General features: G+C 51.6%; 1 protein-coding gene across 3 annotated transcripts in view; it reads left to right on the top strand.

Moving 5' to 3' along the window:
* ct (homeobox protein, cut) overlaps positions 1–24221 on the top strand; it is a 754353-nt gene that overhangs the window by 367533 nt on the left and 362599 nt on the right. The window lies entirely within an intron of this gene.

Genomic DNA, 24221 nt, shown 5'->3' with positions numbered 1-24221 from the left:
CTGTTCCGCGCCGATAACGGCGCGGCTCCTTCCCCTCCTCCTCCTCTTCCGCTGCACGTCTCCTTTCTCTCTTTTCTTCCCAGTTTTCTTCTCCAAAGAACGATCTCGAAAGTCATGACTGCTGGTTTTCTTTTCCCCTCTCTCTCTCCTATGCGGATGTGTGCATTTATTTCTTCGCTTATTCTGCTCGAATGGCCAGCCAGCTCTGCCTTCGTGGCTGCCTTTTGCCGCGCCATGACGTTCTCATCTTCCCGCATGCGAGAGTACTCGGTTCACGCAGAGGGAGCGAAGGGTAGAGTTCGAAGCGCTCTCAATCGCCCATTGGCTGAAGAAGGGCCAATCGATGCATCGCGACCGAGTTTGCCGTTCGCCGATTGGGCCTCGCTGGAGGTCAGCGGCGGCTTCGCATCGGTCGGCTGGTCAGGAATATTTCCCGGAACAGTGAAGCTTGAAAGGAAACGGTGCGTGTTTGTTGGAAGTGTGCGAGGGGAGGGCAGGCGTGAAATGAAAGGGGGTTATGTTGTGAGCTAGCCGCTAGGGAATAGGAATTGCAGATTTGTTTTCCTATTCTGAAATATTTCATATACAGCAGAGTACATATATATATACATATATTTGACACCGAAGTTGCAAGAGCGCCTGGTCTCTTCTACAAGGAAGGATCTCCATTCATGACAGGCGCAATAGAGATAATAGGCAATAGATAGTCGAAGAGCTTCTGTGTCTGTCGAGAACAGTTTGGTAGTGAGCATTGGCGTATCTGTGAACGCAGGTGAATTATTACTCAATTTCGAGCAGTAGATTAGCCGCTTACATATCATGAAACAAATGATTCCAACAGCCGTTCCATACATAGTTCGAAGATAGGACAACGCAAATAAAGCGCTGTCATAACCGTGAAGGCGTCAATATGGCTCAGTGTCTTCTAGCTGCACATCATGCGACGGCATGCAAGAGTAAAGGCAGAACTTTAATTCTCTAAAAGATTTCAGCACCCTAATAACGCACCTCACACAGAACGAGTCATTAATGCCCACAAAGCGCTCCATTTCTAGCTTAGTTTTGTTTAGTTTCAGCCTAGTTTAGTTTGCGAAAATGTGTCCGAAGAAGCTTTTGATACACTCGGCAGTAAAAAAAAAAAAGGATAAGTTGATGTCTAATTTTTAGCTATCAAGTCCTCAGTCATTCCTTCAGGATAGCTTCGAACGAAGGCGAGCTACGGAGGGCCGCCTCGGAAGAACCCTGCTATTGCGTATAGCGCTATTAGACGCCATACTGCAAACCTCAAAAGGCGCGCACGTGATGAGAGGGACACCAGGGTCTGGGAGGCAGAGAGCAGCGATCTGTCTCCACCACACCGCGTCTTTTTTCCCACGCGTCGCGAGCATTCCGAGTTACGGGAAAAGAAGGCGAACAGCTATATGGCCGCACATGTGGCCCCGGTTGCAGTCGGGGATGAGTTCGGTGGGGTGGCAGCCGAGCATCAGCGAGCGAGCTGCAGGAAGTGCTCGGCCAGGCGTGTATTCGGTGACACGGAGACGACGTGCGAGCCTTGCGCACCGTCGAGGAAGTTGTGTGCAGTACGTGGGGGCAGTTGTGTATGCTGCGTGTTCCCTTTCTTGTTACAAAGGAGCAATAGGTTGGTGGCTGTGGAAGGTATCACACACGAAGCCTGTCAGACAATCGTGGATGGATTATAGTCCGACGCAACTCAGGAACGAAACGGCTTTTCCCCGTCGGTACCCCTTTCCAACCAATGGCGTCGGCCGATTATCATGACCCTGCTGTCGTGACAATGCTGGACTATGCCGGACCATGGAGGGAGTGGACTATCCCCTTCCATTTGTCACTCCCTGCATTGTCACGCTAGAAGGCTCATCAGAATAGGCCGGCGCCATTGGCTGGAAGGGGATATTTTCACGGGGAACAGCCGCTTCATTCTTGAGTTGTATCCGACTATAGCGCATTTCACATTTGTAGCACCTCAAATGATGCATTATATTCCACTCCATTATAGTCCACTCGGAAAATCCCCACCTGAAATAAAACTACTAGCCTACAAGACATACATTAGACCGATTTTGGAATACGCAGCCATCGTATGGGACCCTTTCACAACAACAAACATAACGAAACTAGAAAACGTTCAGCGTAAATCAGCGAGGTTCATTTACAACTGCTATAGTCGGCGCATGTCCCCCACCTGTCTCTTACGGACTGCTAACTTAGAAGCACTGGAATCACGCCGGTATCGTGAAAGATTAAAGTTTTATTATTTATTGTACAACGAAAAAAGTTGAATAGACAAAAAACGATATATTCAACCCGCTTATGCGCGTGCGACCCGATCATTCCACAACAGAAAGGTTAAGGATTTCACGTGCAAAGCCAATGTGTTCAAGATCTCTTTTTTCCCAAGGACGACACGTATCTGGAATGTGCTGGATGCCCAAACTGTTGAATGCCCCACTCTTGATGCGTTCACAGACGCACTCCTGAGTAAACAACGAAATGTATGGTAACCTGCTCTGAACCTGTTCTTGTGCCCCGTGTTCACCTCTTACGCTCTCGGCACATTTTCTTTGTTTTTTCTCTTTTTCTTTTTTTTTTTTCCCGGCCACAGTCAAACTCTGTACAAAGAACCGTGCGAATTTGTTGCTGTTGACCATCTGTTATCTTGAAGTGCGTTTTCTTGTCATGTGCATATATTCTGTACGGTCACGGCCACCCACTCCTGCCCAAGACCTTGCATAAGGTTGGCAGTACCTGTAAAATAAAATAAAATAAATATTTGGGGCTTCGTTCAGGCGTTATTCGTTAGTGGAGTGACAAATATGGATTTCTTTCCCTCAAATCTGAGCCTCGACCTTCGTGATCATACTTAGCTGTTCTGTCTGCTAAAAATTGCACCTCTACTCCCAATACTTGCAGCTCTTTATCATTGCTTCGGAGGACTACCAGGTGCACAAATCAACAGTGTCTTGCTTGCATGTTTCTCTGAGAGCTGCCGCACCTACTATACGTGCACGGGTCTTACAAGTGCGGAACTGCAGAACTTTTTCTGTCTGAGCTTGCTTACGTATACTCCAAGTACATGATCGCTGGATGAGAAACATGGGATGCTACGTCTCAAAGAAATTGCATTGAACACGCCGGCAGTGTAAAGCGCTTGAAACGCATACAGCGTTTAAACCAGAATACTTGTCTAGTTGATACTTAAAACACTGCGGCATAATTAGCAACAGAAAGACATGGACAAGGGACAACGCGAACGTGTGTGTCCTGTCGCTTTCGTTTGTTTCTACACCTCCTTTCACGCCAGTAATTGCGTCACAGCAAGATGCGCTGTTTCAAATCACGCTTCGAACCTTCGAACACACTGCACGTGACTGGGAAGGAAGGAGAGGAAGCGGCGGGCCCCGCAATAGCGGGTGGCTAACGGAAGAGGTAGCGGCGATGGGGAGCGGCAAGGAGTCGTCGCTCCCCTGCCTGCGACGACGGCCGGTCGTTCGTCGCGCTGCGTCCCATGCTCCAGATGCGAGCGGGACGGTCCGCCAAGTCTGCACTGTCGAGTCAATGCGCTCCCATTGTGTGCACCACGATGGGGCGACGGCCGTGTGGCGCCCGGCACCTCTCGCAGCCCAGGGTTCTCACCGCATCCAGTCGCGACGCCTTGCGGAGGAAGGGACGCAGAGTTTTCCGCTCGCGGTTCCGTCCGCGATTGTGTGCCCCACTGGGAGTCGCGTCCCTGTGTTTTCGATTGAAGCGGGGTGACACCGGAGGAGTTGGTCCTCTATATCTCCCTCAAAAGAAAAGTATACAACAGCTGTGTCTTACCGGTACTCACCTATGGGGCAGAAACGTGGAGGCTAACGAAGAGGGTTAAGCTTAAGGACAACGCAGCGAGCTATGGAAAGAAAAATGGTAGGTGTAACATTAAGAGATCGGAAGCGGGGGGAGTGGGGGAGGGAACAAATTCGGGTTAATGACATTCTACTCGAAATCAAGAGGAAGAAATGGGCTTGGGCAGGGCATCTAATGCGAAGGCAAGATAACCGCTGGTCCTTAAGGGTAAACAAGTGGATTCCAAGAGACGGCAAGCGTAGCAGGGGGCGTCAGGAAGTTAGGTGGGCGGATGAGCTTAAGAAGTTCGCGGGGATACTGCGACCACAACTCGCAAAGGACAGGGTTAATTGGAGAGACATGGGAGAGGCCTTTGCCCTGCAATGGGCGTAGTCAGGCTGATGATGATATCTGTATTAACGGTGTTTACATGACGGGGTTGAGTTGAGGAGTTGAGTTGAAAATCGGTTACTGGCCTCATGTAAACACTGCAGAGTCGGGTCCGGGAGTCGAGGGAGCGAGTCCAGCAACTCCGCTGTAGGGAGTGGGTTGACTCGCGTGACCCCAACGGCAGTTAGCATGTAAACCAGATTCAGTCGAAGAATCGGGTTTGTGGGAGGGGAGATGATAAATGCGAACTTGTATTTCGCTTGTGCCATCGTGCCCCCGAGACAGCGGTAACGCTCCACAATCCTGGAGGCAGCCACTGCCCTCTCCCGCAGCGCTGCTCGACGCTTAGTGGCGCTGCAGTTGAACCGGTCTCGAATCGCTAAAATCTAGTTCATGTAAACACGCAGTCGTCGAGCTGGGCTGACCTTGTTCAACTCGATCCCATGACTCGACCCGCCGCAGTCGGGTTCATGTAAAAGAGGCTATAGTCGGATACAACTGAAGAGCGAAGCGGTTTTTCCCCGAAAGGACACTCTTCCAGGCAATGGCATCGGCCTATTCTCATAACCGTGCTAGCGTTAGAATGCAGGGAGCGACAGATTAAAGGGGTAGTCCTCTCCCTCCATGTTCGGGGATTGTCCCCTCCCTGCGTTGCCACACTAGCAGGCTCATGAGAATGGGCAGACGCCATTGGCTGGAAAGGGGATCCTATGTCGGCGAAAAGCCGCTTCGTTCTTGGCTTGTATCCGATTACAGTGCTGTACCTGTCGCTTCCTGTGAGCCACTAAGGCGTCCGCACTTTAGTTGCTCATAAACAGGAATATGCTCAGGAGCACGCACAAGTGCATACAAGAGCGAACACAGCACACGTCACTGCGCCCGTGCCGTGCGTTTCTCACCTTCTTTCATGAGTGTTTGAGCTAAGCTGTTTCGCTGAAAGCGTTTATCCATGAGCCTGCACCCGTGGGGCGCACTGTTGGACTGCGTACAAACACAGTCGCTTACAACCTCCACACCTTGTGAAGGGGTTTATTTCTTTCATTCTTCTTCGTTGCCTCCCCCCTTCTGTTCTGTTAAGTGTGACGTGACTTACTTTTCCACCCGGCCTTGCTTTCTCGGCACCTTTGTCTGCCTCTTCCAACCGTATATAGTTTGCCAACCGCACATTATTATTCCTAGTTAGCTTTCCTATTATTTCTTTCTTGTTTTTGTTCCTTGATATCCGTTCTGTAGAATGCCTGCAAATTGCCAAGGCTAATTTTCGTACGGAAATTGTGGGCTCGGGAGGGGTGAAGATGATTGAGAACATTGCGTTTTCACGACACTGCTCGCCTTACCAAATCAATTTCCACATCGTGCTCCAAACCAACGAACTTGATCGCAGCTACTTTTCAGTGTACCACTGAAATACAAAGAAAGGTGTGCTGTTCCGCAGCCGTGCTCAGTGAACTCAAACATCGCTTAAATAGTCTGCCTTCTTCTTTCTACTATCCGGTCCGTTGAGAGGCCTTGACAATGGCAATATTCGGTATCTTCTAATCCACGTAAGCCGCGGTCATTTGCCGCAGGTAGTCGCAGTTCTGCAGTCTTCCTTTCTGCTCGCGTCAAACGGACTCTCACAGCACGATCTGACCTCCCACCGCGAAGCCACGCAGTGAATGAGTGAGGGTAGGGACAACTGTTTCTGCCGCCCTAGAAACCTGGCGAAGCTTAGCAACAACAAGGTAGAAAAAAAAAAGAGGGAAAATAGAGGGCAGCAAGTTCTCTCGCTTCTCTAGCCCGTCATAGGCGAGAACGAGTGCACTGCTCGCACTCCACGAAGCAGCCATTGAGTTTCTGCGTGAAACTGCTCTACGTGACGACAACCAGCGAGTGCGCGTGTGTCCCTGGAGCCCAGCCGGAAAACATGGCCTGTGTCGAGCTCTCTGCAAGCGGCCACTGCAGTCGAGAAGACGGACATATAGAGACAGCGTTAATTCGTGTTGTTTCTATGTGCGGCGACACACCATCGTCGCGATTGCTTCGGGCGGCGCTCCGTGGGCGCCGCGGAGCGTCATCTGGTCGTCTCGTGGCCCCACCAGCGGTGGCGCCAACAGGCCCGGTCGAGGTTGTTTGTGCGCGATCAATTTGTCCCACAATCGGCCCCCTTTGTGCCTTCTCGAAGCGCACTCCCCCCTCCCCGCCCCTCCACTGGCATCGCCGCGACCTCTCGGAATTTCCGGGCCGCCTCTCGTATGACTTCATCGATGTCGAAGGCCTCGTGTGCGCTTCGTTTCCTGTCACTCTACACGCGCAGATGCGGCTTCTTTTTTTTCTTGTATCTCTTCTCCGCGCCCGTTTTCTTGTTGCGCGCGTGTCTGCGCGTTTGAACGATCTATCTCTCCCTCTTACCCTCCTCCCTTCTCCCGCGTTCTAGATTCGCCCGCAAGTTATCGCCAGTTCGCCCTCTTCTGCCGTCCTTTGTGCGATGCTGGCTTCTTTCGCACTTGATCGCACCCCTGCCTTTCCTCCTTCCCCGCCTAGCTGCTGCGTTGTATTGAAGCGGCCAGATCGGAGCGACAGATCGCTAGCCAGCGGGACGTTCGGTCGAGTCGCTCCTCTTCTTCGCTGGGCGCGCCGACGATCTCCAGACCACGCGCTCGCGCGCCGAAGTGAAAAGAAGGACGTCGGCGCGCGAGACAGGCGCGGCCGATATCGAGCTATCGGGTGTCTCTGGTTTCACTCATTGCGCGTGGTGTCCGTCTCGGTCTTCTTGTCGACCTCCCAGCGATGGAGCTCGCACCGCGCGCGCGGCGCGGTCTGAAAACGATTAGTTACTCTCGCCTTCGCCGCCGCGTGGAGGGTGCACTTGTGGCGCCCCCACGCGGTGTGATGTTTCGCTGTGACGCCATCCGCGCTACCCCCCCTTTCTCTTTCCCACCTCCTTTCATGCGAGGGTTCTGCTCCTAGCGTTCCTCTTTGTCGAGCTTAACTGTCCGCGTGTATCGTCCTGGCTTTTCGCACTTCGTGGGTGTGGGATACACGCAGTTTTGCGAAGGATCTACTGCGGTGAAGGCTTGTTGAGAAAATAAAGTTTTAGGGAAGCGCTTGTGAGGTGAATGCTACAGGAACAGAACTAGGAGCCAGAGGCGGGGCGCACACAGATGAGGTTGTCTTCATCTTAGGGCTTTCGTTATTTGGTGTAATGGTCTGGTCTCTGGCCTGCACACACATCACTGCGCGCACTTTCGTCCGAAGCCATGGACGGGTCTATAAAGCGATGCCCCTTAAGCTGTCTCTTCTTTGTCTGCGGGCGGTTTTTCTCCTTCCAGCATTTCGAGCGTGCTCGAAGCTAATGTGCCAGCACGTATGTACTCTGCGTGCACATTTTCTTCGTATGTCCTTGTGCACTTATAATGAGCAAGATGGCTCGAATTAGGTGCGTCTATTCCAGCGACGCCTCTGTGTGCGAACTGGAGAGCTGGTAACAGCACCAAGCGTTAGGTATTGAGGCCGCTGCCCTTCGAAGGGGACTGCTGTCGCTCACATGTTCTTGTATGTGCCGTCTCGGCATTTAACGTCGTGCTTCGTTGCGCCTATAAGTGACGTAACAGGAGCTACTAAAATATGCACTGGATTTCCTTAGGGGACGTAGGTCGTGTAAAGTTTTGGCATCTCATGCCGCACAGTGTCAGCGGTATCGACTGAGGTGCGTCGTTAGAATCCTGTCGCTTTATTCGACTAGGAAACCTTTACCTTCCATTGCAAACTGTAGCTATGTAAACACAAGAATAACGTTAGAAGCCAGAAGAATGTGGAATCAGGCCTCACCTACTACCTCAAACACTTCGTGAGAGGGAAGTGCGTTTACGGTTGGTTATCGACAAGTAATTAGAAGACAGGGTAGCGAGAAATGAAACATAATAAAACATCCCAGTCTGCTGTGGCCACTGGAAACGTATGTTGAGGAAACAGGATTGCATGAAGAGGCTTAAGCCGCAAATTCTAGGAAAGTTATGTCAAAGAACTTGGATGTGTTGGTTCTCACTTTGTAAAGCCATAACAAACTTAATTGATGAAATTGGAGAAGTGTTGGGTATAACAGATGGGGCTACTGCATTTGGCGAACAAGGTAAGCGTGATAGGTTAGGTTTATGGGGTTTAACGTTCCGAAGCAACTAAGGCTATGAGGGACGCCGTAGTGGAGGGCTCCGGAAATTTCGACCACCTGGGGTTCTTTAACGTGCACTGACATCGCACAGCACACGGGCCTCTAGAATTTCGCCTTCATCGAAATTCGGCCGCCGCGGCCGGGATCAAACCCGCGTCTTTCAGGTCAGCAGCCGAGCACCGTAACCACTGAGCCACCGCGGCGGGGCCGTTATAGGTTAGGGTGGGCGACAAGACAAGAGCAAAAACGATCAGGCCGGGGTGTTACTCGTGAACGCTGGCCGCTTTTGCTACACGCACATCCATGTACTTAAAACGCCACAGCAGAAAGTGTTGATTTGAGTGACGGTACATAAGCCGATATAGGTTGCTCCCGTGTGAAGGGGAACGAATTTGAGCATTCAGTTAAAAATTACTGACTAATTATGTGTGAGAAGTACGCTTTTACCTGTTTTCTAATTGCTTTTCCTCAATGGCATGTAGTACCCAAAAGGTCATTTTGCACTCTAGTAGAGACATAACCAAAATAATTCGCGTTTTTGTAGAAATTGGTTCTTCCCTTTGTTTGAGGAACCTGTGCATCGGCGACGCTCCCAATAAACCGCGGGCGGATTGCCCCTGCTGTGGTGAGGGCAATCGGATGTGATCTCATTAACGCGACACACGGCTAGGCGCGCACCAAACGCCTCCACCTGAACAGTCGTCATCACCGAGGGTATCACCGTCGTCGGCCTCATCGACGCGGTGGACGACGCACCGCTCGGTTGTCCCCGAACCTTTACGATGCCGCGCTCTGTATGGCGCCCCCCCCCCCCCCCCCCCCCCCCCCCCCATATAACCTGTATCAGCTGAGTCGTCGCGCCGGGCTCCCGGAGACGTGGTCACATTGCGCCGTGAGCTTTTACGATCTGCCGACCACCATCACGGTCCGAGGAGGCCCCGCATTGGCACGTCGATAGCACCGCGCGCAGCTCGGAAAACGCGCGACACGCAAGATTCCCGATTTTACGGCGATTGATAAGAGCGGGCGCGGGCGTGTTGTCCGGTCCGAACCCGCTGCGCTGGCGGAGCTGCGGCGGCGGACGTCGCCGTTATACGACTCCCGTACGTACGGCGCCGAGGCCCTTAACTATATTGACAGGCGATAAGTCCTGCAACGCGCGGACGCGGCGAGTTCGTCTATCGAGCCTGCCAGGCCACGTACGCACAAAAAAAGGAACAGCAACAAGTGCCGCGCTGCAGAGAGGCTATCAGCGAGAGGAGGAAGGGGGGGGGGGGGGGGGGGGGGGGTCACCTTTCGACTTGAATTGCGCGTTGCACGCACGGAGCCATCACGGAGGTCGCCTATACAGGTATATAGCTGAGGGTCCTTTCCGTTACTCTCGCAACCGACAGGACGAGCGCGCGTCACACGGGCGACTTCCTTATCTTGCTTGAGAACTGCAAGGCAGCAGAGGTTCTGGGGAACCAGCGCGTTCTTGTGGGCGCGAACAGTGACTTATCTTTGCCCGGGGCGTGATTAGCACGGCTCCCGTTGCGGTGGCAATATATGTGTGCGCATCCGGGTGCCAATAAAGTTTGGCAAGTAGGCGCAGCTATTATAGCCTGCAGGCACCTCGTGGGTGAAAGGTCAAGCGGCTGCGCACTGCTCATCAGGCCTGATTATCGATACTTCATTTGATAGGTTTTGATAGGTAGGAATATCCGGCGTTTAGCCATTGTTCCGTTTCATTTGCTGAAGGCATTTTCTTGTGTGTGTGTGTGTGTGTGTGTGTGTGTGTGTGTGTGTGTGTGTGTGTGTGTGTGTGTGTGTGTGTGTGTGTGTGTGTGTGTGTGTGTGTGTGTGTGTGTGTGTGTGTGTGTGTGTGTGTGTGTGTGTGTGTGTGCGCGTGCGCGCGTGCGTGTGTGTGTGTGTGTGTGCGTGTGCGCGTGTGTGTGTGTGTGTGTGTGTGAGAGAGTGAGAGAGAGCGATGATCCGGGTAGCAGGAAAAATAAATTCTGAGAAAGAAAAGAAAAATGCTGAGAACGAAGAAAAATGTCCCCGAACATAGATCACACCTGGAATGCTAGGTGATAACTACAAGCGTTTACGAGCGACCGCGACTCTCGGAGCAACAATTTTACAGCTTCCCACAGACGCAGTCAACGGTTGGGCATACTCACCGGTATTTAGAATCGGGATTCTATTGTCGGTAACAGCCCCTGTTGCCCCAGTGTCACTGCTGCACAAAGGTCTCTTTTCTGAGCGCGACTTCCGAACCACTGTAATTTAGCTGATTAGAGAGCAGCGTTAATTGTTACTTACCGCACACCACCCTGTTTTTGATGCTCGCAAGGGAAGTAGCTGTGCAGATCACAGCTGCTGGCTCTTTCGAACAGTGAGGCAGTTGAAAGGCATTTGTTCCTGGGAGTCCATTTAATCACCTGGGGCGCGAGCATCTCTCCATAGGACTCTATTGTCGGATACAACTCAAGAACAAAGCAGCAAATGCCCTTCAAAGAAGCATCTCCAGTCAATAGCGTCGACCGATGCTCCCCCTTGACCACTCCTCCCCGCCGTCCCCCTTTAGCGATCCCCATGAAGCGGCTAGCGTGAAGTCGCGGGGGGAGTTGAACAGGGAATAACCACAGCTTAACCTGAGTAACCGCGGTGCGACGAAAACCGGTCGGCGCCGTTGGCTGGAGGACCTTCTGTGAGGGGCACCTGGCGCTTCGTTCTGGAATTGTACCCTAGTATATCTGTCCACTCTCTGAGCGGGGCTTTCGTTAGGAGGTAGTCCAATTCACGGCGCGTATTTCTACAAATTGTTGGTGCAACGACGTAAAACATCAACATAAGCTTAGCAAGTGAAATGCTCGCAGCTATAATCATGCGCGTTGACCATTGGTGTACGCCATGAGCGTCTCACAGCGGCGTCTACAGTGACCACCATTGAAAAAAGTCAATTCCTCCGCCCTCTGAATGCTTTGCCGACTTCCAGATCGGGGCTATGGAGCTTAAGAAACAGCTCGAGCCCCTGCCCATCACGTCTGTGTCAGTTTATATCCGCCTACGCGGATTCCTATTCAGCTCTGCCTTAGCGTCGTCCTCGTGTGCTTGCTGACTTCACGAATGGGCGTGCACCGTCACTCGAGGGGGATCTTTTCCACAAAGGGGGCCGCATATGTGCGCGTCCGATATATCGCCGGCGAAGGCGATCGTCCTACGGCAGGCCGCCGCCTCCGCCGCAGGGCGTGTTCGCGTCTGCGTATGCCCCGAGCGCGCGCTCATTTGTCGATTCTGCCGCTGTCTCGAATCACCGCTGTGCTGATGGATTCGGGCCTCCTTTGTATCCGGCATTCAGCGTCGGCAAACCATTAAGGGGGCGCACGGGAAAACGCGCATAATTGCGTGGGGTGATCCTGGAATCCTTGGTGGAGTCACTTATTATTTTTCGGGGCGTCGTCGTCTTCGCTTGAACAGATAGGCATTGAACAAGTTCCTCCTATGCTTTTGTGCGCAAGGTGTATCGTGGCCTTGCTTGTCCCGCGTCTCCGGTACCCATGGACGATGACATCGCCACGTGGGATACGAGTATCATTAGGAGCTGTTTGCGAACGTAGATGATCAGGCGCGGGAAAAGCTTTCTTTCTTTCAAAAAGATGGCGTTAAAGGCAATGAGTGCAGTTTATAGTCACTGGAGTGGTTAAGGTTTCTTCACATTTTTGTGCACTCCTCAGGATAGACCGGCCGCTTACGGTGCGGCGTAAGTTTTCAAACTAGGAGAGATTTAGCAAAGCGTATGCATACTATAACAACACTTCTGTTGGGCCTAGTTGGTGCATGAGAGTACTACCGATGATCGATGTACGCAAAACATTAGCCAATCCACGTACACACGTCCTTGCGTTCCTCTCGTGTACGTGGATTGTCTAATGTTCTGCGCACATCGATCACCTGTAGACATACTATAGTCATGTACAACCCAAGAACGCAGCGGCTTTACCCCGGAAACGACCCCTTCCAGCCAATGGCGTCGGACGATTCTCACGAATCTGCATGCTAGCGTGACAGTGAAGGAAGCGGTGACACAATGGACAGAGAGGGGTCTAACCCCGACTATACGGGAAGGGATTATCCCCTTCCATGTACCACTCCCTGCTTTGTCACACTAGCCGGGTCATAAGAATCGGCCGACGCCACTGGCTGGAGGGGTGTCCTTTGGCGTGGAAAAGCCGCTTCGTTCTTGAGTTCCACCCGACTATAGTAGGTCTCCGCTCTGATAAGTATCTCTAATGAGTACTCTACGCATCTGAGCTTCCTCTGCAACTGAAAGCATAGCGGTACAAGCACAACTACCGCTCTCTCCTCAGTCTGTTTTTCTCAGCCGCACTGCCATCGATGCTGGGAGGATGTTTCTTGACACTTGCACGTACAGCCCCCGTCAAAGTATACAGCCCAAGGGGTTTTATTATAAGTTGTTTAGCGGGGCTCCCTAGCATATCTAGCAGTCCAAAGTTTGCCAGGTTTGAGGACGCGATGCCGTTTCTCATTCCAGAGGTTACGGTCGCTGAGGATGCAAAACGATACATGCAGCAGGCTTCTCAAGCAAACCCCTTGGGCCGTATACTTTTGACGGGGGGTGTACATACATCACTCCAGTCATGGAATTTCCGATGTAGTTCCCCAGTCATGGCACCTCTCGTCCGCATAAATATACCGCAGCTCAGGGAATGCATCGCAGAGTCTGCTGTTGTTGGTAGCCCACACGGCCTCCTCGCGGTTTTACTTCCCCCTGACTGGCACCCCCTTTGTCTGGCGGCCAGAGCACGCCTCCGCCGTTAGTCACGCGCGTCGTGCGGAGAAAACAATGGCGCTCCTTCGCTCGCTGTCCTCAGCTGTTGTCGCCGGGTTCAGAGCTCCGGCTCAAAGAGTGCGCAGCCCCAGCCGTGGAGCCAAACACCCTCCTTGCCGTCGGCTTCTCCGCGTGGCGTTGGCGCTCTGCCGCCAAGGCTCGAGTGCCGGCGGTGTGCGCCTAATGATGATTGGCTGCACGCGTCGCATAAAGCCGCGAGCGGCGACGATTATTGCCCTCATCTTTTACCGAGCCTGGCAGGCCCTGTGTCGGAGACTGTCGGAGGCCTCCCTCCTTCTAGCGACCTCTCTCCGCGGGCAACTGAATTAACGCGGTGCGGAATAAAATAGCGAGCCGTGGCAGGCACTTCGTTGCGCCTGAAGTCGTCCTGTGAGGCCAGCCAAGTATGCGGGCTCTGGCTGCCGGTGCCCCCCCCCCACCCGCCTTTCTCCCATCTCGGAGTGCGATGCCGTGTCGGCGAAAGCGCGCATCTCTGTCTCGCCCAGACATCAGCTTTGGCACGAGCGCGCTTAGTTTTGCTGCCTGCAGGAGGTGAAGAGCTGGTGCCTCATGCGTGGTATAGTACACGCTTGACAGACGCGTTCGAGAACACACATCTAAAGCGAAGAGAACTTAATACCCTTGGACAGTTCTTAAAATGCACAAGTTGTCTAAACGGGAGCCATATATACGCAGCTATTTTATTTTTCGATTTTTATTGTCCATTACCTGCCCAGTGATTTGCGTAGAAAGAACATTCACTATATTCTGGGCCATGTCATGCTGCAGTCTACAGCTTTTATCCTAGGAACCTCTACTGACTAGTGGTGAAATAAAATGAATTGAATTGAATACTAGCTAGCTTACAGATTCTTGAAGTAGCTTTATAACTCACGGTTTTTGTCGTAGCTGGACGCATCCTAAACCTCGTTTGAATAGAAAAACAAGGTAGCTCTGTAATACGAATCGATATGGGAATATAGCATGGCAATTGCTCCTGACGGCCATGAGTGTAGGCACCTACTTTCACAATCGAGTAAAGTGTGGCCTTCGCTGAGAAATGACTTGCTTTTTATATTTAGTTTCATGAGCGCTAACGCGGCAGTCTTTTATACGTATACCACACGCTGTTTCGAAAGCCCACGTGTCGCTGGCTCTGTGCAAGAGTTTATGTGGCATCTAACCATTGAAGCTAATGAACTTCTTCTCAAGGCCTCCATATTAAGGGAGATTTCAGCAGACGCACGCGTAAAAAAAAGGAACCTATCTCAATACACGCCTTGCCATAACTATACTCCTTTTCATACATAGCAGGCAACGCTGCCAAAGCAAGCGCGCCTGTTCGCGCAGGCTAAGTCCGCACGCAAAAAGTAGTTCGCCATAAAACCAAAGCGAACACAAACATATTTCGTAGCGACAAATCTTAAGTGCCGTGACTGGCACCTCCTGGACTTCGTTTTACCTCTTGCCACATTTTCGTCCTGCGACTCATCGAGATTTCGAGAAGGAAAAAGTACACGTGGCGGTATTATACGCGGTTGGTAGGACGAATCGTTTCTACTAAATCCGCGCCCAAAAATTAGTTTACACTCCGTGGAAATCATGGCCAGAGAGCCCCCGGAGAATATAGTTGGCAGGGGGAGACCTAGGTCACGCGACCTTGTGACGTCATTACAACCTGCCCCACCGGATTGTGACCAAACTGCCCACCGTGGCTTATGGCAGTTAAATTAATTATTGGCCGCTCGGGAAGAGCAACCCGGGCCCCACAAGCCCCATCTGTGCCAGCACGTGTCATCGCAGAGCAGTGGCGCATCGCTCAGCCGCGGCACCACTGCGCCAAGAGGGGTATGAGGACTCCCAGGGACCTATGAATGTTAATTAAGCAGATAATCACCAGTTCCTCATGCATGGGCATTAACCCATCAATGGACTGTGGTCGAACTGCGTAATGGGCGCTGTCGATAGGCAATCCTCGGGCATTCCTTCAGTCGTCCCGTATGCTTCCACTTGGAACATGTATCTCTATTTGTGCACGTTCACTTTCTCCAATGGGCCCCGACACGCGAAAGAAGACGACACGCGCGCGCGATCTTCCAAGGCCGACCTGCAGAGGCGGTTCCACGCGGCGGTCAGGCGCGCATTGAGGCGTTGCTAATTCGGCGATCATTATTGAACCGGTAATCATTTTTCATTTCCCGCGGTCACGGGCCATTAAGCGCTCGCCGCCGGAGCCGCCGCCGGAGGAGACGACGGGGAAGGCAGCGCCGCGCGCTCTCGCCCGCCACGCCCGAGCAGAGCCATGCATCGCCTCGCTTCGAGTGGCGCCGCAGGAAAATGAGAAGTGATGAGTGGCTGCTCGTGCCCCTACACTTCCAGCCACGGGAAGGCCACGGGAGACAGTTTTTGCAACGAAAGGAAAAGACTTTGCAAAAATTTGATCTCGAAATTGTTGCTTGGCTGTGACACACGTCGTTTCGTGGATAACCGCGCACTGGTTCCCGCATGTCGACTTTGTCAGGTGGGCCGTGAAGAAAAAAGATTTCTGAAACAATGTCTTCAATTAAAAAAAAAAAAGGCATTCTATGATGTAAATATTTCGGGAGGAGTTTCACTTCAATTGCGCTTCCTGCTACTATGGGTCAGTTTCAAATAGCGCCCACATACGAGGACTGACAGTGAGGGCGCTGTTGTCTGTATGCGCTGTTTGAAACTAAACCATGGGATACCAACTAGCCCAAGAAAAGACTCTTCGCATCTCGCTACTACTTGGGCTTGATTGAAGATGAGTCCTGTGTGGCTGACTGTCTCCTATGAAGCGATCAAATTCTTATTTCACGTGAACACGTGTAGAATTTGACAAAACTTTGCCTGTTGTCATGTGTCTTCTCTGAAGCCATGTCGCCTGTTGCCGCTCGGTGGTTTTGTTCACTGTTTAGTTGAAACTATTTGTGTGTGAGAAACTGGGGCTTTAATGCGCCAAACTCGGGGAAGTTGCGGGAAGAGTCTATACCACACCTGCAGTGAATCCGTTTCCAATCGGCATATGCAGCGGCTGCACGAATCCGATCCTTTCACAACATGCAGCCACATACCACGCGCGCTTTTCTTGTTTGTTTTGCCAATCCCTCCCCGCTTTTCGGCACATGTCTATATAGAGAAGCCCTTCAAGACTTCATCAGACCCTTTGCCTGAACCGCTAAGTCCCGAGAGACTCATTAGCGCCGAGTCACGACACTCGGGACAAGAAGTGCGCGCGGTCGCCGGTAGAGCGCCTTACCGTCGGCGGCAATCAACGCTCGCCGTTCATCAGCGGCGGTCACTGAAAGCCATGCTGAAAGCACACAGTGGCCGAATGAGAGGACCGCGTTTCAGCGCCCGATGATTTACACCTGCCGCCCTCTCTCGGCGATCGCATACACCGCGCACACCGGAGCGCGATTCGTGAATATTACGGCGCTATATAGTACGGCATACGCCGCAGACCCGCGAGGATCACCGCCGCCGCCGTTCTAATGCGCCAACGACAGCGGCGGCGTCGGCGGCAGTGTGTGACGGCTATATTTAGCCAAGTGCTCCAATGTGGCGAGGCGATAAATCGAATTTTATGGGAGCAACGCGCGAAGAACCCCCTTTGCGCTTCGCCTTCGGCGTCGTAAAGTGACTCCCCCGCATAGTCGAGCGGCCTGAAGAGGGCGCCATCTGCGAACCAAGCGACAACTGCGGCGGGAAACGGGGCTGAGATTTTCACTTCTTTCTTTCTTTCTTTCTTTCTTTCTTTCTTTCTTTCTTTCTTTCTTTCTTTCTTTCTTTCTTTCTTTCTTTCTTTCTTTCTTTCTCCGCCTGGCCTCTACTCTTCTCCTCGCGGAGAAAGAGGTGGAGAGAAAGGGAACAGAAGAATACTGGGGAAAAACAAGAATCGAGGAGAGCAGAGTCGGGGCGAGGCGAAAGCGTGCGGAATGAAGTGTCCTCCCGCGATATGGCTCTCGGTCTTTGAACGCCGGCTGTTTCTTTTTCTTTCTTTTTTTTTACGACTGGGACCTCTGGGGCCTGTTGCGCCTTTTCGACTTGCCAGATACGAGGGCGATCCCCGTCTGGAAAATAAGCGTCACGAGCGTGGCGAATTGCCCGGCCGTATCACGGCAGTTTGCACCGGCTTGCTCTAGCGAACGGCAGTCAACACCGCATAGCAGACACGACACACATCCTCTACTTTACGTCACTGGGGCGGCAGGGTCTTTACCAAAGTATGCAGTAGATAGTTAACTGTTTCCAGAGCTTCGGCTTTGCTGCATCTGGTGTCGGTGAGCCCGACATCTTGCAAACTATGGATCTGCGCTTCTTTAATTCTACTTCAATTCGATTCATTCATCCCATCCCCCACAGCGCGGTTCAGGTGTCCACCGCACCGTGCCTTTCCTTTTTCCATGTATGTTCCCCCTCCTCCTCTTCCAGCGCTCGTTTCGAGGGTAAGAAGTCGCATCAGCGCACTTTTTTTGTTTCGGAATCAGCTTCTTCCCCTCCCCCCTACTAGCATCAGCTCTTTCTCACCTTCCCGCCTGTGTCTCGTAGAGTTGAGTGCAGGCAAGCGATGCGTGGCTACCAAAACACGTCTTCCCGGTGTGTGGCACTGCAGACCTTGCTCGGAGTGCACTCGTTAGCTGCACACGAACGGAGAGTCCTGAGCACAGGAACATCTTACTGTCCAGATTCATGCCGGCGTCCTGGTTTTTTCCCTTTGCCTAATATAAATTTTTTGTTGTCGTTGACTCAGCTCCGTTTTGACACCATAGTAACATTAAATTTATGCTGGAATATGTGTCTCCCCAATTGTCGTCCTAATTTGCTCGTTATTCACTGCCTTTTGTCTTCTTAGCGGTTTGTGAATAGGGACCGACCTTACAGCACCACGAAATCGCTTTCACGCCGACGTACTACACCGAATGTGAAAGCTTGGAATGATAATGGTGATAACTTGCTCATTTTAGAGGATTGCAACCTTAGCTCTTCTCTAACAACATCGTGGAGCAAGGGTTTCAGAGGAGTTGAACATTAAAAACAGCGAGAAGCGTTTGATGGCTGGTGATATTAGGAGTGGGAGAGAGAGGAGAGATGTGATGCCTCGACATCGCCTCAGTCTGTGAAATATAAACAAGCCGTACTTCGTTCATCTTCAAATACTAACAAAAGCTAGAAGTGCCTACTTTGTGAAGCATGCAGTGAGATAAATACGGTGTTAAGAAAAACGCGGGAGACATTACAACAGTGCAGTCGCCATAGGTGCGGAAGTGTTCCGGCGATGACGTCATCGGCACGTGAGCTAGCCGGCGCACGCGAACGGCGGTCCGCGGCTCACGCGCTCGCAAAGCAAACACAGCGCGCCACGCGGCAAATTGGCCGGCCCGACGGGCGCGCGCGCCGCGCCCGGCTCCTAATTACGGTAAAGCGCCGTGGCCGGACTGCTGCAACCGGTTCCCCCCGTGGTAGGGCTTCGTTCCGGCCTGTGACGTCACCGCGGCGCGTGACCTTCGCCGTCGGGCCGGGTCAGCCGACGATGTCGAAGCCGCCGCGTAGCTTCGTGCGGCAAACTACCACAAACGGGCCTGCCTTCTTCCATTCACGGGCCGGCTTCATTCAGGCGGCCGCCCAGAGCATCGGCGAGGGGGCACGACGCATTTGTTGCCTGACCTTCTCGCTCACTGCACTGGTCGCGGTGTGCGTTGCTGCCGAAGGTTGCGTGGTATGCTAAAAGCGTCGGCCGGGTGCAGTGGCCGGGTGTAACCACGTCGGAACCCCCGCGTGTGCTGCGTTATAGTACTAGGCTAAAGTTTTTTGCATAAAGACACAACTGCTTTAGTTGTTTACCACGCGACATACATTTTTCCCCTATCTAATCGCCGTTACCAGCGTCTTGAGACCTTCCTTTATTAAAATAGATCTATTCGCTCCTTGATTTGTTTGTGGTAGTACACGGTAATACTGCATGGTAATACGATGGGCCTGGACAACATTATTTCAGGAATAGTTTTCCGCTTATGTGCGACTGAGCTCTTTGCCTTTTTTTATCGTTGTGTGTCAAGATTTGTTATTGACGAAATTTCGATCTTGCCTTGCTTGAACAGCATTGCTTACAGCTGTGGTTAGAAATTAACAAATCAACAAATGAATGAATGAATGTAATCTGACGCTGCCATAAAATATATTTTGGAGCAAATGTCCGAAGCTGCTTCTCAGTTTCCGTTGTGAATAGCTCTTTCCATATGAACGCCCATTCGGCTATACGGTGGAAGTTTCTCACATCTGTTCCGTCAAGCAAAAGTTCTATGTTTCTTATGGGTGCACCTAATTAAGTATATCGTATATGTCATCCACTAAATTCTTCAACCAGCATATGGCTAGCAAGCCTTAAATTGTAGCTTTCCTCTATTCTTTGTCTCATTAACATTCTAAACCGCTTCACTTCACTTAGATAACACCTCTCAGGCTTCTACAGCGTGGAGTAAGCTCATTTGCTGCTCTGGATTAGGGAAACGTGTGTGATAAGGAAACGTTCTGATAACAGGTAAACGTGCATAGGAAAATTGGGATAATAGGGAAACGTGCTGATATCTACAAAAGAAAAAATAAAGTTTTGGCTCCGTCTAAAGTTCACGAAAATATAAAAACTGCCAAAAATATAATTATTTCAGAAGTTTCAGAATTGCTCAGCACTGCTTACATCTCTTTGCGTTCAGTGCAAATTGATTTGGGCCGCCTGAGTCATAGCGGCTGTAGTATCCGCGTATATACGTATATACACTATGTATATAGTGCGCGGCGTCTTGCAGTGCGCGCCTTGGTTCCTTCGAAAAAAGACGATCATTTCTCTGTCTTGTATATCGAGTGCTCTTGCAACGAGAGCGGCAGCGCTCAGGTTCCCATGAGTCTTGAGCCGTACAGGTTCTTGCTGAGTAATGGTTCTTGCCGAAGTATAAAGTAGCCTTTTCGAAGAACGACCCACGGAGGACTCGCACCCTCGACTGCTACCTGCCACGCACCTGCACGCTTTCCACGAGCGGCCGAGCTCACCGCATATACGGCACTTCGCGGTTTCGGCAGAATATATCCGTTCGAGGGCGTCCCGTGAACGCGTCGTGTATAGTTTGCGACGGGCCGCCAGTACACCACCGCGGCTCGCGCCTCGCTCCATTAGGCGGCGAGCACGCGCGTATGTGTCCGGCAATAGCGGCTGATCGTCGCCGGGGAGGCCTAATGCATTTCTGATTGGCCCCCGCCTAGTGGCGTCCACGTAATGGCTGTCGGCGGCGGCGATGGTCAAGCGGCTCCGCCCCCGATTGCCCGCTCGTCGAGGCCGTTAACGATGTGTTCCGATCGTTGCCGCCACGGCGGTCGACGCCAGAGTGTTTGGGGAGAGTTCGTGCGTGTGTGTATACGCGGCGAAGGAAGAGAGGTCCGAGACCGTTCGACCCCACTCGGCGTGAACGATGGTCTGTCAGCGTGTATCCGCGCCGTGCATGCGCCACTAGCAACTTCGCAGCTCATTCCCTCCTCCTCCTCCTTCTTTCCATCACTGCGCTCGGCAGGCTCTTCCTCATCATCCTCCTCTTCCTCTTGGAAATGCGTTCGGGCAAAGAACGCGCACTGCTCGGCAGTGCGATGGACTGACAGGCTGCGAACTTCCATTTCTGGTTCGGATACACTTACGCGCGCAATCATGCTGCCGGTAGAGATAAATGAACCGGGCGGGAACCGTGCGACCGACTTTACGTAGACTCGGAAGTTGAAAGCGACGAAGTTTTCTCGCGTCCCCACGGACCGTAAAACAAGAATCGAGCTGAAGTCGGCGCGGTTTTCTGCACTTCGGCATATGCTGGGCAGGCGAGCGCTGAAATAATGATCGCAGCTCATTTTCAGTTGAGGCCTTCTCGTATGTGCGTTGCGAGCCCCACGAAGTCGAGGGGTCAAGGGACGGGAGCACTGCGTCTAGGCAGCTTATTATGGTATTTCAGTTTCATAATTTTCTCGGAGCTTTCTGATGTTCTATAATATTTCTTCGCAGAGTCAATGAGCGTAATTGTCTCCTTGTATCCGTACAAAGCGGCATCGCCCTGTGAATTATGTGGTTTTATCATTAAGATAACATCGCCTCTATAAGAGTAGCCAGTTCATCGTTCACATGGCTATGCGTGTTCTGTGATATGTCTTGTTCACGGATATCGAAATGATTCGCAGCTTCGCACAGCTCCCCAACGAAATCCTCAGGCCGCGTGCAGTGGGGTGCAGTAGTACAGTAGTAAACGCATCTTTATTTGCGGGGGAATAAAGTCCTCCTAGGTGGTGCTGTGTAGAGTCCGTGGCCCCATATGTCGCGGCCTCCGCGAGGCTCGCACATGCAATTATAATAAAGTGATTTAGCGAAGTAGACGGCAATGTCACCAGCAGCCGCCGATAGCGTTGTGACCACGCAAGAGAGTTGCACTTTGCAGAGACGGCAAGCTCAAGAGGGCATTTAACTGTGTTTTTTATTTAAAACAAAACATTTATCAATGTAATCAATTCAACTCTGACACACGATGAGCGTAATCATTCAAGTCTTGCACGATAGCCAAGAAACGTTGCAGCTATCGCTTCTGTCATCCCATGGTTCATCCCTTATGAAAATGCTCTATAGACTGTCTATAGACTTCTTTAGGCTCTATTGATTTCCTATAGATGCTTCCAGTTGGCATTTCCTAGTCTATTAACTGTATAAAAAAAAAGTATACTAAAAGTGTATGGCCATAAATCTATAGATTGTCTATAGGATCTGCATTGCCTATAGACTAGGCTTTAGTATTTGTCTATAGAAAGTCTACAGACTTTACAGACAAAAGTGTATGGACAGTCTATAGACTATCTATAGAAATTGTTGTAAGGAATTTTTCTTTGGAACAGCGTCAGCTAAAAGCGATTTTTACTGATCAACGAAGTAAGTAGTCTCCATCGCTGCGTTCGCTGCGGGGATCCTTAGCTCCACAGCACGCATTTTGCTCACTGACACAAAAACAGAGGATCCACACACTGACTAACGAACGTTCTAAACAAAATCGCCGAGAACTTGCCGCACCAGATGCGCGAATATATTCCCCCCCCCCCCCCCCCACCCCCCCCCCACACACACACACACACACCTCCTACTCTTTTTTTTCTTTATCATCTCTCTTTCTCTGCCACAAAAGGGAAACTTTGGTGGCAAGAAAAACTGAAAGTGCCCGAGCCGTGTCGCCTGCGATGACCCGCATCCGGCGAATAAAAGAGAGAGAGAGACTGAGAGTGTTAGAGCAGTTGGTGGGCCCTTATGGTTCTGCGAAGGCCCGATCTGGGCCACGAGGGGCAAGAAGGGGGTGCGGAGGAGGGGGGCTTGCGCGTAAAACGGCCTCACTTCTCGCGCTGGAGTCTCGCACGAGCCACGGCTCTCGTTGAGCTGCGTGTCTCGAAGCTCGGCGTGCTTCTTGTTCTCCGAGGCGTTCAATGACGCGTGTTGGCCACAAACTCCAAGCGAGCCACGGTGTTCCGGGCCGTATACATAGAAAGAGGGCCACACGAACAGAGTGCGAGCCGCTCCATAGCAGCAACGCTGTACAGGCCTGGAAGCTATGGGCTCCCCTTTTACACGTGCCATTACACGTGCCCCGGGTTTCGATCTTCGGGGCGTGCTTCACGGCGTCCGAGCAGGCTGTAGAGCGCTTTCTCTCTCTCTCTCTATCCAAGTGTAGCGTGACGCCGAGTATACCTCCTTTTTTTTTTTCTCCAAGACCGCCGAGCCTTTATTTACGAGCCCAGACCAGCCTCCTTCCCGAAGCGCTTTCGGCACCTTTTACAAGCTCTCGCGGACGTGACCGGGTATAGATGAGCCCGCGCCGTGTTTAACACTCCTTATAGGCGGGAAATGCTCGCCACTCTGCAACACCGCCGTCTTGGTTCTTTATTTCGTTCGCGTGAATGATCTGCCCTTTGTGTTTTCCTATTTGCTTCGCTGAGAAGCGAGCCGTAAGGAAAGGGGGGGTTCAGCTGAGAGCCTGCTGCGCTTATTTGTATCGTACGTCGTGAGGGATAAACGGCGTAGAGGGTGTGCGACGCATCCCTCTAGAACGGTCTTTGTTTTTGGGTTCTTGTGTTCCTTAGTTTAGCTTTTCTTTTTTTTTTTCGCATGCACGTGTATAACAAGTGATGAAAGAGAGGGGAGGGGGAGTCACAGTCTTATCGTTCGCCATAGTTTTTATGTAACCACAAAAACAGGGCTGTTACGTTTTACAACTTTCAGGAAGCGACGTGAGCAGTTTTTGCAACTCACGGACTTTTCGTATCGTTTCCTTTTATTATTCCTTTCTTAATTTGTCGCAGCTTATTTTTGCGTTCCTATTGGCTGTTGCTGCTTGCTGCGAACCTTGGGCCGCTAAGTGCAGGGGAGCATTGTTGGAAACGGTGTTAACTAGCAGTTCTGATGAATAGCAATGAGAGTGTGTTGCCCTTAAATCTGGCTGAAAGGCGCTTCTTTTCTAAAAATGTCATGGATGTATTATTACTCAGTGGTAGCCTCGCCTCGCAGTCTCATTTCTCTCATGGCATAGGGGAAGAACTTACTAAGAGAATGGGAGTTCTTCGAATCGTGTAATCAGCTCGCCGGTGGCCGTCTCCTGTGCGTAAATTAATTCCTGGTCGCAGCTGCCAATCAACGTGACGTCACCTAAAGCAAAAGTCGCCATTGCCTGACTCATTGGCTGACTAGCCCCGGTATCTATATTAAAAGGATAACCAAGGAACCCCGGCAAATAGGGGTTTGATTCCACTGCTATTCTGCGGAGTCAACGTTTTCCTACCCTTACTTGCCTCTTTCTTCTAGCAGAGGCAGCTCTTCGTTCGCTATTGTGAACGCCGCTATACTTATCGCCTTCCTGTTTAACAGCTTCGCAATGTTGGATGGTGTGCATATAGGCGTGCTTTTGCTGATCGGCTCCGTTCTTC

Source organism: Amblyomma mixtum, chromosome 2, assembly GCF_055824585.1.
Source record: "Amblyomma mixtum isolate Tamu chromosome 2, ASM5582458v1, whole genome shotgun sequence".
NCBI classification, from domain to species: domain Eukaryota; kingdom Metazoa; phylum Arthropoda; class Arachnida; order Ixodida; family Ixodidae; genus Amblyomma; species Amblyomma mixtum.
This window is presented reverse-complemented; position numbering and strand designations above follow the sequence as displayed.